The sequence below is a fragment of the Puma concolor genome, chromosome E1, assembly GCF_028749965.1.
Source record: "Puma concolor isolate L17-30 chromosome E1, mPumCon1.1.hap2, whole genome shotgun sequence".
Taxonomy (NCBI): domain Eukaryota; kingdom Metazoa; phylum Chordata; class Mammalia; order Carnivora; family Felidae; genus Puma; species Puma concolor.
Genome location: NC_141680.1, coordinates 55,694,476 through 55,706,558, shown reverse-complemented (window position 1 = coordinate 55,706,558; position 12,083 = coordinate 55,694,476). Strand labels below are relative to the sequence as shown.

The 12,083-nt window shown below is 53.3% G+C and overlaps 1 long non-coding RNA gene across 4 annotated transcripts in view; it reads left to right on the top strand.

Annotated features, from left to right (window-relative positions):
- The first annotated feature begins 863 nt into the window (after window positions 1-863).
- LOC147574511 (uncharacterized) overlaps window positions 864-12,083 on the top strand; it is a 332,668-nt gene continuing 321,448 nt past the window's right edge. For all 4 annotated transcript variants that reach the window (XR_015244274.1, XR_015244273.1, XR_015244276.1 and 1 more), the window contains exon 1: window positions 864-1,440. This is a non-coding gene — a long non-coding RNA (uncharacterized LOC147574511). The remainder of the gene's footprint in view (window positions 1,441-12,083) is intronic.

Here is a 12,083-nt window from a genome sequence, read left to right as displayed (position 1 = left end):
TCAGAGACCAGCCCTCTAGATGCCTTGGCTCATGCCCCTGAGCGGAGTTAGGTCCCCTGTTGCATACGGCCCTTTGCACATCCCCACAGTTACCGCCGTGTTGCATCCTCCTCTTACCTGACTGTCAGCTTCTTGAGGGAGGACTCCTACCTTTGTGCTTCCGGTGTGTGCAGGTGCTCAGGTGTTGGATAAATGAGGAGGCAGCTGCAGAAACGGAAGCCTGCGATTAAGTGCCTGGCAGCTCCAGAATGTGATCTGGGAGCGTCTCGGATGGCATTTGGTTTGCAGAAGTTGAGCCTTGAAACTGAATTTGCTTAGCACTTAACAAGTGTAAGGAAATTATAGTTGTTGAAATTAGAGATGGGGAGATCAGGCCACCCTGTGCAGGCGGGTCAACAATGAGTGTGGTCGCCTCCCTCTACAACCCCATGGAAGCAGTCACCAGTATCCTCTGTGTCAGATGAAGTATCCAAGGTGTACATGGGAACTCCTCCGTGAAGGTCACACACAGCTAGTTCGCGCAGGCTGGGACTGCAGCCTAGCTGGGTTTGTCTGACTCCAGGGCTACCGAGGTTTGTCATCCTGGGCGGCATTTAGGTGCTTGAGGTCACCCACCTTGTGCACAAAGACCAGCCTAGACCTAACGGAGGTGAGAGCGAGGCCGGAATCCCAGCCTTACCTAAGACGGAAGGGTGCAAGGGAGCACAGCTGTTCCGTGTGGACCCCAACCGCTCCCACAGCTGTTCTGCATTTGCTGTGACTGGGTGAAGAGAACTACACCTCCCAGGAAGCAGCGCGGCGCCCTGGCTGCTCCCTCCCTACGCCCCGCCCCGGGGAGGCTCATATATAAGGGCGGAATGGCCCGGCCTCCGGCAGAGCGCAGGGGCAGCGAGGGCGTGCGGCGCGGTCCTGGGCTTGGGGGAAAGCGGCCACCAGGGCTGGCCTCCGCGGCTCCGCGCCTCTCCCCCGGCCTCTCTTGCCCCGCGGCGTCCAGCCTGCGCCGCCAGGGCCCCGCGGACCTGCCAACCCGAGGCCAAGAGTGGAATTGCCCTGCCGCTTTCCCGGGCTTGGCGGAGGGGATCCCGGCGGGGAGCTGGGCGCTCGCGATGGCGATGCGCAGCGAGGAAAGGCGAGGAGCTGCGTGCGGGCTGGGTGCCCTCGGAGCGCCGGGAGGCGGGGAGCGCCCGCCGCCGGGCCGGGGGATGCTGCCGCTTGGGAACCCCCGCGGCGAAGTCCCTCCATCTCCGCGGGGCTCCAGCACAGAGGTCGGGGCTGCAGGCCCTTTGGCCTTGGATGGAAAGTGGGAAATGGGGCGCGAGGCTGCGGACCCCCTAACGTGGATTACTTGGTGCGTGTCAGCCGGGCTCAGAAGACCCACGACCTCGTCTCCATCCTCGGATTGATTCATTCCACCTGGCAGTCGGGTCGCTTTACCTGGAGGTAAGTTTCCCTGCGATTCGAGGGAGGGGGTTTGAGTGGACTCGTCTCCCCCCTGCCCCCCTACCCCGCGACGCTTTCTGAAGGTCTTGGACTAAATTTTTGTCGTTGTACTGACATCTTCGCAGAGGTCGTTTGGCCGTCCTTCTGCCTCCAGGCGGAGCCGACTGGCCGGGTCGCGGTGGTTAGCGTTCATGCCGGGCGTGCGGGGTCATCGCCGTCCGCCCCCCAGCGCCGCCAAGACTCTGGCTGCCCCGCGGGACAGACCCTCCGCGGGGGAAAAGGCCCCTCGCCCTTACCTTTTCCCTTGTCGCCCTCCGGGGCCCGTTACTTCGGAAGCGGTGCCGCCTCGGGGAGCTCCCGACTTCTGCCCACGGGCGACCCAGAATGCGGCTGGGGCGCAGCGCCTGGCGGTGGCGCCCGGGCCGAGCCCCTCTCGCCGTGCGGGGTGGGGGCTGGGGCGTGTCTGGATGTCCCTGTGGCCGGTGCCTTGGTGAGCGGCTTTGCTGCAAGCCACCCCCCCCCCCCCCCAACTCCGGGTCAGGCGGACGCCAGGGTGGTGTGGGCAGGGCTTTCTGGAGAGGTGGGAGACGGCAGGATTTCGGTCCACTGCGTCCACCCGCGCCCCTACCCCGTACGCCCCCACCCCAGCGCAAACTGTTTCTGGAAGGGGTTTCAGGGCCAGCGTGGCGGGGGCGGGGGCACTTAGTCTTGAGTCCTGAGCTAACCGCTCTGAATCCACAGCTCCTTCCTCTCCCTGTCCTTTTGTGTCGGTGCTGTTTGGGGCAACTCCGTGCCTGTCACTGCACTGAGTAGGCGCGGAATACGTGTTTGTTGAATGAATGACTGAGCGACTCCGCCTTGATGTACAGATAAAGCCGGGTCCCTCCTTTACCTTCTCCCTCCTTGCCACTTGTCCTCAACTCCAGGACAACCTCCGCCGCCCCCCCCTCCCAAGATGGCTTCCTGGAGATGCTTTCCCAGATGTGGGACTCCCTTCCTTCCTCCCAACCCTGTTGGCAGCCTGTTGGCGATGGTCCATTTCCCACCCAGAAGTCCCTCCTGCGCAGATAATTTCTGGGAGCTGTCAGGGGTCTCCCTTGGTATGTTCTCAGGGCGCCATGCCTCCAGTGAGCACCTGCTTGGGGAAGAAGGGAGGGCCAGGCGTTGCCGGAGGGAAAGAGGTAATATGTATTAATACTGCCCCCTCCCCCCAGGAGCCTGTGCCTGTGGCCGTGCCCAGGTCCCTGGACCTGCCCACGTTGGTGTGGCACCTTTTCTTTTGGCCCTTCCCCACCCTCGCCCCCTGCCAGCCCCTGGGAGACTGTTAAACTGCTCCACGATTGACTCGTAGCTTCACCACGGCAGCTCACTCTGACCTTAGAAGCAATCCGCGCACTCTCTCTCTTTAGGAAACTACAAAAAAAGTGTAAAGAGCAGGAAAAAAAATACCCAGTTCCAAGTAGTGCTGGCAGCTTGACGTATTTGCTCACTGCTGAAATCTTGCGCTAGAGACAACTTCGTTCACTGCTTTTTTCCTCTCGGTTTTACTTAACAGTCCCCACGTGATGACTGGGTTCCACTGCCCGCGTCAACTCCCGATCTGCTTGACAGTTCCCCTACTGTTGGGCGCTAAGGTACTCGTAGATTTTTACCCTTAGAACTAAGGCATCAGTGGGGCGCCTGGGTGGCTCAGCTGGTTGAGCGTCCAGCTTCGGCTCAGGTCATGATCTCGTGGTCCGTGGGTTCGAGCCCCACGTCGGGCTCTGTGCTGACAGCTCAGAGCCTGGAGCCTGTTTCGGATTGTGCCTCCCTCTCTCTGCTCTTCCCCCGCTCGCGCTCTCTCTCTCTCAGAAATAAATAAACATTTAAAAAATGAAGAAAAAAAAGAAATAAGGCATCATTGAGCATCATTTGTACATAAAGATGTGTCCACTTTTTGGATGATCTCCTTTGGAGAATTCCCAGAAATCACTCTGTTTTAGTCAGAGTCATGGCTGCAGTGGACATTCCCATGGTGGGATTGAAGAGAGCCCCATGTCCCCATCAGATAATATCACAACTGGGAGCCAGAGTACAGGAGCTGGGAAGACACTTGCTGAGTAAATGCAGTGTTTCATTTCGAGTTTCCTGAAGCCCAGGGTTGACCAGCACTGGTATGAGAGTAACTTAAAAATTTGTGTCCAGGATTATGATGTAAATTATTTTAGCAAGGCCCCAAGCTAAGATTTAGTAGGCAGCTGGATTAAAAATGCTGTCCTTTTTAAACAATTAACTTTTGGGGCGCCTGGGTGGCTTGGTCGGTTAAGCGTCCGACTTCGGCTCAGGTCATGATCTCACACTTTGAGTTTGAGCCCCGCGTCGGGCTCTGTGCTGACTGCTCAGAGCCTGGAGCCTGTTTCAGATTCTGTGTCTCCCTCTCTCTCTCTGCCCCTCCTCTGTTCATGCTCTGTCTCAAAAATAAATAAACGTTAAAAAATAAAAAAAATAAAATAAAAAGAATTAACTTTTGATTTGGATCTTTACCCAGCTCCCCTAAATGTTAACATCTTACGTATCCACAGTGCTATGGTCAAAGCCATTGGACTGATACTGACAGGATACTTTGAACTCACCTTCAGGCCTTATTCAAGTTTCTCCACTTGTCCCACTAATGTCCTTTTTCTGGTCCAGGATCCCATTCAGGATCTTGCATTGCAGAAAATTCTGTCTTGTAAAAAAAGCGGGAGTGGAGAGGGATTCAGAAGACCCTCTTCTTTCTTTTCAACCACTTTATCGAGGTGTGATTGACAGACACAAAGCTGTACATATTTAATGGATATCACTTGATGAGCTTGGTAATAAGTATACACCTTGAGACCCTTACCGCAACCTAGGCCACAAACATCCATTGTCTACAGAAGTTTCCTCCCGCCCTCTTTATTATCATTATTATTTTGTTGATAAGAACACTCCACGAAAGATCTTCCCTCTTAGCAAATGTTTAAGTATACAATGCAGTATTGTTAACTGTGGACGCTGAGAGGGAACACTAGGCCTTGCTCATTTCTGCAGACCATCTTTATTCTGGAGAAGGTTTTAAATGGGGACTGCTTTCGTCTTCTTCCCCAGGTTAACTTGCCCCGCCCCCCCCCCCCCCCCCCCCTTGACAGCACAACAGCTGAGACCCTTCAGAGCCTAGAGGAGACCGGAGACCTGACTGTGAATGGCCGAAACTCCTCTGCACACCCCTCCTTCCTCCCCCTCCCCCCCCCACCCCTCCACTGGGAGTGAGTCGTTTAGTAAAAATTGGGTTATAGCCTGATCTGTCCCGACACGTCTTCCAAGGGGTAGGTGGATAGATGACATCCGGTGTGCGTGAGAATGAGCTGCCGAGCACCGAATCGGCGGCTGTCAAGTCCAGCGTGCAGTGCCTGTGTGGGTGACTCACGCGGGCCCAGCAGCAGGTGTGCTGGGGCTGCTAAGCGTGCAACCCCGGCAGAGACCGTGTTTTCTGGTTATCCGGGCACATGTAAAGGTTGCTCTTGCCTCCGACTGGATGTAGGGAATTGTCAACCGGTCTGGGGCTTACGAAGTGATCCCCTTTTGTTTTGGGGACTTCTTTCTCCTGCCAGGGGTGAGGAGAGCCAGCCCGAAGGGGTTTGGGAAGCAGCTGACGTGGATGCGGGCTGGCTGGCCCTCGTGTGTCTTTGCAGAAGAGAACATCTGAGTTCACAGCTGAGGAAGCCCAAGAAACAGGCCCCGCTCCTGCCCCTACAGCAGAGACCACGTTAGCCTGAATCTTCTGCCAACAGTGTGTACTCAAATTAGGGCTGTCCCTTCCAGCTTGGGGTGGCTGCCTGCACACAGCGTAGGTGCTGTTTATTGGGAGAAGGACGTTTTGAGTTGCTTGGATCTCAACACAGCAGACTTCAGTTGTCCAGGTGGAGTTTCTGTGTTGCCCTTAGGGTATGGTCGCCTAGAGTGGGTTTTTCTTTTCCTCTTTGAAGCGCTTCTGGCCTTCCTTTTCTATCTCGCAAGCTGGAAGAGACCCCCTCCTCTCCCTCTCCCCGTCTCCCATCCTGCACCGGCCCAGACGTCTTCCATAACCGGGCAGCTCCAGCGAGGAGCATAACAGGAAGTCTTGGTGGGAGAGGGGTTGGGGATGTTGTGACTAACCAGCTCTGGAACAGCCCTTCCGTCTACACCTGCCTTCTCTGTCTCCTCAGTGACTCCTCACGGGCCCTCCCTCCAGAGCCTCTGCTCTTCCCAGTTAAGACCGTTCACTTAGTGCTACTCCACCGCGGTCCCTCAGGTTGTGGTTTGCCTGAGAACAGATCGCTTGAAGACCTTGTTAAAAATAAGTACTGATAGCAGCCATCCTGCCCTCCCCGACCTTAACGGTTTGGTTTCTGTACAGGTGGGGGCAGGGGAGGGCTCTGAGGTCTCGCCATTCCAGGACAGATGGATACCTTTAAGAATCAGAGAATTGACTGACGTCTTGGCCAGCAAAAGCCCGAGCTGAGTTTTTTTCCCTCTGAAACTTACCAGGCACAAAGCTGCACGCTCTCTCTCTCTCTCTCTCTGTCTCTCTTTTTTTTTTACTCCTCTAGGAAGCCTTCCAGGCTTACCTCCCTCCACCTGGTCTGGGCCTCCACATGCACTTAACTTAGTTTGTTGGTTTCGAAACGTGAAGTCTTGAAATCAGGTATCCTTTATGCTTGGTTAGGACAGAAATGGCTGCCTTTGGGTGAACGACAGAGGATCTTCAGTTCTGGGCTTTGGGAATAAATTAGATCTGCAGGTTCTCCCCCCACCACCCGCCCGGGTCTGTGAGTTCCCCGGGAGCTTGGAAGAAGGTGCCTGGTGATAGGCAGTTTCCCGGTCTGCCTACACAGACCACTGCCACTTCTGTTTCTGGACAGCGTCATCCTAGGCTATGTCCACGATCGCTGTGGAGCTGGTCGGTGTCCTCCACGGCAAGGGAGCACCCCCTTCGTCACGTGGTACGTGCACCCAGCTCACTTTATGCGAGGAAGACAATGGTCCTGGACGAAGGCCCTCACTTCGAACTATGCCGTCGGCCAAAAAGACACCCTGTTCAAAATCGCTCACTCTGCAGACCATGTTTGTGCCCGAAAAAATGTCTATACAAAACCAATCTCGGTTGATCACATGACCCGCGAAAGGCCTGGAGGTAACATCCAAGCGGTGGAATGCTGAAAAGGCTAGTTTCTGTCAAAGCATTCTTTCTGTGATGTGAATCATCGCCTACTCCCGCATTTGATTTGTTGGTACAGGTTTTCACACAGAAGCCTTGAAACCAGGTGCTTTCTGTCGTTAGTTAAGGCAGAAGTGGCTGCACTGGGGCGAAGGATAAAGTTCTGGGTTTCCAGAAATCAGTCAGACCTTCAGTCTCTCCCCTCAGCTCTGTGAGCACAACACCCCCTCCCCCACCATCCCACCATCCCACCATCCCACCATCCTTTGGAAAATGCCCCTTACAAGGGTCTGATTTTAGTGGTTTTCTGACCCATTTCCTTTCCTAAAAAGTGATGTGGTCTCACTTCAGAATTGCCATTGCTTTCCTTTGACTGGACGGAGAAGCCTGAGGGGGACAGGACAGGGCAGACCATCTCTGCTGCCCCGCCGTCCATCTGGCAATGCGTTAGCCATGTCGGTGCGGGCTTTTTTTTTTTTTTTTTAAGTTTATTTATTTTGAGAGAGAGAGCGCGCACAAGCAGGGGAGAGGCAGAGAGAGAATCCCAAGCAGGCGCAGCATTGTCTGTGTGGATTGCAATGTGGGGCTTGACCTCGCAGACCACGAGGCCACAGCCTGAGCTGAAGTCCGACACTTAACTGACTGAGACACGCAGGTGCCCCGGTGCATGCTTTTTGAGCCTCCAATGGACTGTTCCCTTTCCCTCGTTGTGGACATGTTGCCAATCATTTGCCAGTAAGGCTCCCTCTCTCTTAACTTCTGCAGGTAGTAAGTGCCTGCTGGATGCTTCCTCAGACACTGCTACAACCCCACGGGTTCCTCTCCTGTGGCCAACTAAACAAGTTTAACCCTTTTAGTATGGGCATGCGCCTCATTCACACTGCCTTTCCATCTTCCCACCATCCGTCTCCAGAACTTTGTCAGTGTCCCCAACTGAAACTCTGTGCCCTTTAAACACGAACTCCCTGTCCTCCCCCTTGCTCGGCCCCTGGCAACCACCGTTCTGCTTTCTGTCTCTATCAATAGGGACTTCATGTAAGTATAATCATAGAATGTTTGTCCTTCTGTGTCTGCCTTCCGTCACTGAGCATAATGTCCTCGAGGCACCCCCGTGTTGTAACAGGTGCCAGAATTCTTTTCCATTTTAAGGCTGAATAATTTTCCGCTGTACGTGGAGGCCACGTTTTGTTTATTCGTCCGTCCGTCGATGGCCACTTGGGTTGTGGCTGCCTCTTGGCTATGGTGGCTAATGCTGCTTTTGAACCTGAGTGTGCGGAAAGCTGTCCGAGGTCCTGCTCTCAGCTCTTTTGTGGGTATGCCCAGGAGTAGGACTGCTGGATCCCAGGGTCATTTCGTGTGTGATATATATATATATATATATATATATATATATATATTTATTTATTTATTTGAGGAACCACCAGACTGTTTTCCACAGCAGCTGCAGAATTTACATTCCCACCGGCAAGGCAGAAGGGTTCCAGTTTTTCCACATCCTAGCCAAAATGTTTTTGTTTTTTGGTAACAGCCATCTCATTGGGTGTGAAGCGGCACTTTAATTTTAAAGGCAGATTGACCGGGATGGTTAGATATTTCCCCCCCAACCCCGGTTTACACTCAGCGTGCCCGCGGATCTCCTTTTTATCTCGGAGGAAGAATCTTCACTGGGAGCGAAGTGATGGGAATAAAGAGCAGCCGTGGGCAGGCAGCCGTCAGCTCCCAGCCAGCTGCATCTGTTCTTGGTAAATTAAAAGGTCTGGTGATCTAGTGAGTTCTTAGGTCCTGATTATTTGCACTGGAGTTGTTCAAGCGATTCTGTGTCCATATCCCATCTGGTACCAGCCCCAACCTGGTGAAATGGTCAGGTGTCATCCCCATTTTTCCGGAAGAAAATGGAGATTGGCATTGCCACTGGAGAGCACTCTAGGGGGAACTCTATCCTCCATGGTCAAGTTTGTGTGGCTGTGGGATTTCGTATGTGAAGTTTGCTGGCTGTGGGATTTTTTATTTTTTTTGAAAGAAAAATTTAATTCTTCTTCTGTGGAACTCTTTTCTGCACGGTCACATGGCTGAAGAAATGCCTTTCTGAGCACATGGGTGCCATGTCAGATTCCTGTCGCAGCTCCCACGGAGAGCCCTGGTTAGTAGCTGGGTCAGGGTGACCAGCTCCCTCTTAGGGTTTGCTTCCTGAAGCTGTGTGTGAGTCCCGAGAGCTCAGTCTGTTCTGGTTGGTCATTGGACATCCCAGGTGTGCGTCCAGCCTCGAGGGGGTTAGGCGTTTGCAGTAAGTGATGTTAGTGGACTGGGGACCGACTGTTCCCCAAGTTTGTCTCTCCCAGCCTCTGCAGCTTCCCCCATGCGGCAGAAGGAAGGTGACTTTGTGTCCCTGGAGCCATAATGAATGTAGTTCTATTTCATTTAATTTTTTTTCATTCTGATATTCTTTTTCTTATTATTTTAGAGAGAGAGAAAGCATGAGTTAGGGAGTGGGGCAGAGGGGGAGAGAAAGAGAATCTTTAAAAAATTTTTTTTTTAAATCTTTATTTATTTTTGAGAGAGAGAGAGAGCGAGAGCATGAGTAGGGGAGGGGCAGAGAGAGAGAGAGGGAGACACAGAATCCAAAGCAGGCTCCAGGCTCTGTGCTGTCAGCACAGAGCCTCACGCGGGGCTCAAACTCAGCCACCAAAGCACCCTGAGAAAGAGAAGCTTAAGCAGGTTCCGTGCTCAATGTGGAGCCTGATGCAGGGCTCGATCCCACAACCCTGGGATCATGACTTGAGCTGAAATTAAGAGTCGGATGCTCAGCCAAGGAAGCCACCCAGGCGCCCCTGTTTCTTTTTATTTTTTAAATTAAGCAGCAAGAAACAAAGCTCTTATTCCTCTGGATGGGGTGACAGAACAGGATGGTCCCAACCCCGAGGAGGCTGTCTTCTCTCTGGGAGGGGAGGGGAGGAGGAACCTGCCCCTGACATGTCCCCATGGCCCTGCATGTGACCCTTCCTCCTCTGACTTCACACAAGACTTGTCTAGTGGCCCCAGAGTCACCCTGAGGGAGGCTTCTCTGAATCTAAGGAATCTGTGGCCACTGGCAAGCCAGTTGGGAAATTGAGATGTTTGGGTTTTTAATTAAATTTCTTCAGTAGAGACCAGGAATGTGGTTAACCAGAGAGCTGAGATGGTCCCGGTTTCTAATTCCACCCTGACCACTGTGCTTTTCCGCCTTTCCTGGAATTGCTGTCTTGGTCACTTTCCGCTGACCTGGTTTTATCCTGTTCCCCTCCCTTCCCCACCCGAGCCCCTCATGCTAAATCTGAACTAATGTCTTTCCTCTCCTCCGTGTTCTTTCTCTCTGACCTTATCATCCTGGCATCTGTCCACCGGGCTCTGACTTGGAGAAGATGCTTGTGTGGCTGCATTCATGGCTCACAGTCAAAATGGCCATTTGATATCCCTGTCCCCTAAACTAGGACCTTGTCCTATTCCTTCCGCACCCCTGCGTAAGGGTTCAACAGATGGAATCCACCAACCAGTGCCGGCCATCAGAGCAGGAGTGTTCTGTTGGGAAAGAGCGAGAAGCCAACCTTCCACAGGCTCGTAGCAGCTGTTCCCAGCATCTCTTTCTTAATCCTTGTAGGGTGGATGTGGGCATTATTACCTCTGATGTCAGACATTTAGAGACTTGAAGGAACACCCTTAATGCCCAAGAGCCTGGAAGGATGGAACCATGGTTCCGTGTCATGCCTGACACTGGGGTCCCATCCTGACCTAGTCACCACTGTCTGTGTGACATTGGACAAGTCACTGGGCCTCTCTGGGCTCACTTCCTCCTCTGTAAAAGAAGAGTCTGTTTTTAGATTGGGTGCTTTTGGTTGCGAGTTAGAGAAACCAATTCTAACTGGCTTAAACAATCAAGTTTGGGGTTGTTCATCTACCCGGAAAGTCTAGGAGTTGTGCCTTGGGGTGATTTGGCTCTCTGTTTTTCTCCAGTTCTTTTTATTCTTAGGTCTTAATTCCCTGATGGAAGCAGAAAGGGCAGGGGTATTGGCACACCCCTGTCTCTACAGATCCAGAGCAAGAGAATGCCTTCATTTCAGCTTTCTGGAGAGCTGGCCCGGCAGCAGGGCTCACCCCTGGACCCATCCCTGTGGCCCAGTGGGATACACTGATTGGCTGTCCTGTGGTCACATGCCTCACAGCGCCTCTGCAGGTGGAGGCGGCTTCCCTCCACCCAAAGCCATTGGGATGTGCAAATGGGAGTGAGGGCCGTAGGAACAGGGAAGGACGCAGAGAAACATCGGAAGTTCGTTATGAGTAAACTGGACTACTGGATAATCCACCAGAATGAATGGTGGGCAGGGGGTTACTTGTGTTTCCCGTTGTATAGCTAGGACCAAGGGGGGTGGCGGGGTGTTGTAATGCTCAGTGACAGGAGGCAAATGGATGGACCTCGCCAGTTCTTTCCTCCTCTGAGCTTCTGGACCCGAGATTCTATTTTTTTTTTCACAGGACATCCTCTTGCTCCATCAAGAAATGGGATTTGGCTCTTGGACCTCCAGATCTGGCCTTGCAGGGGATTGCCCATGTCTGGGTTCTCATTTACCTGCAGGAAAGGGTTGTTACTGGAATAGCAACTTGACTCTTGGCGTGGCAGCTGTCAGCTGAAATTTCGGACACATTTTGTCCTATTCCTGACATGAAAAGCCCAGTGATGGGAGATGGGGCTAATGGATGTGCGCAGACTTCTTGCGAAGCTCCTGCATGTGGCAGCCTGGGGAGGAGCCTGAGCGCCCCGTTAGACCAGACAGAGGACTTGTCCTGGCGCAAGCACATATGTGGACTTCTTTAGATGGCTCCTTTGCGTCCACACATTCACATGCCAACTGGTGTCCCAGCTTCCGGGGGCTCCGTGTTAAAGAGATGGCTTTGCTCTCCAGGCCGTTGAACTCCAGGTGGGGGGCTGTATGTGCTTGCTTTGTCTACATGTCAGACAGGTAGGCTTTGAGGAGCACTGATTTATGCTCGTGGGTCCTGTGAGCTCTAACGGCCGCCATGCTGCCCTGGCAGGTGCTCTCAGCTGCCCTCGTTTGCCGTTGTGAGGGGGAAAGTTCATGGTCATGATGAGAGATCATTTCTACCCCCAAGCATGAGTGTGATTTGGCTTTTTTGCAAGGGTGGTGCGGTGGAGGAGAGGGGGTGATTATCATGATTAAAGTGATGGAGGTCCTCAGACGTGTGCTCGCTTCCGCGTTTAGTACTGCCCCGTTGAATAGACGAGGAAGCTGAGGCTCCCAGGGCTTCCGTCACTTGTCCAGAGTCACCCTGCTGGCCAGTGGCAGAGCCAGACCTCCATCTGCTCCAAGTTGGCACTTGACTGCATCTATCTCGCCTCAAGCTGCAAGCGTGGATCCCTGCTTCTTTTGGAAAGTGCTCAAAGTCACGGATCAGA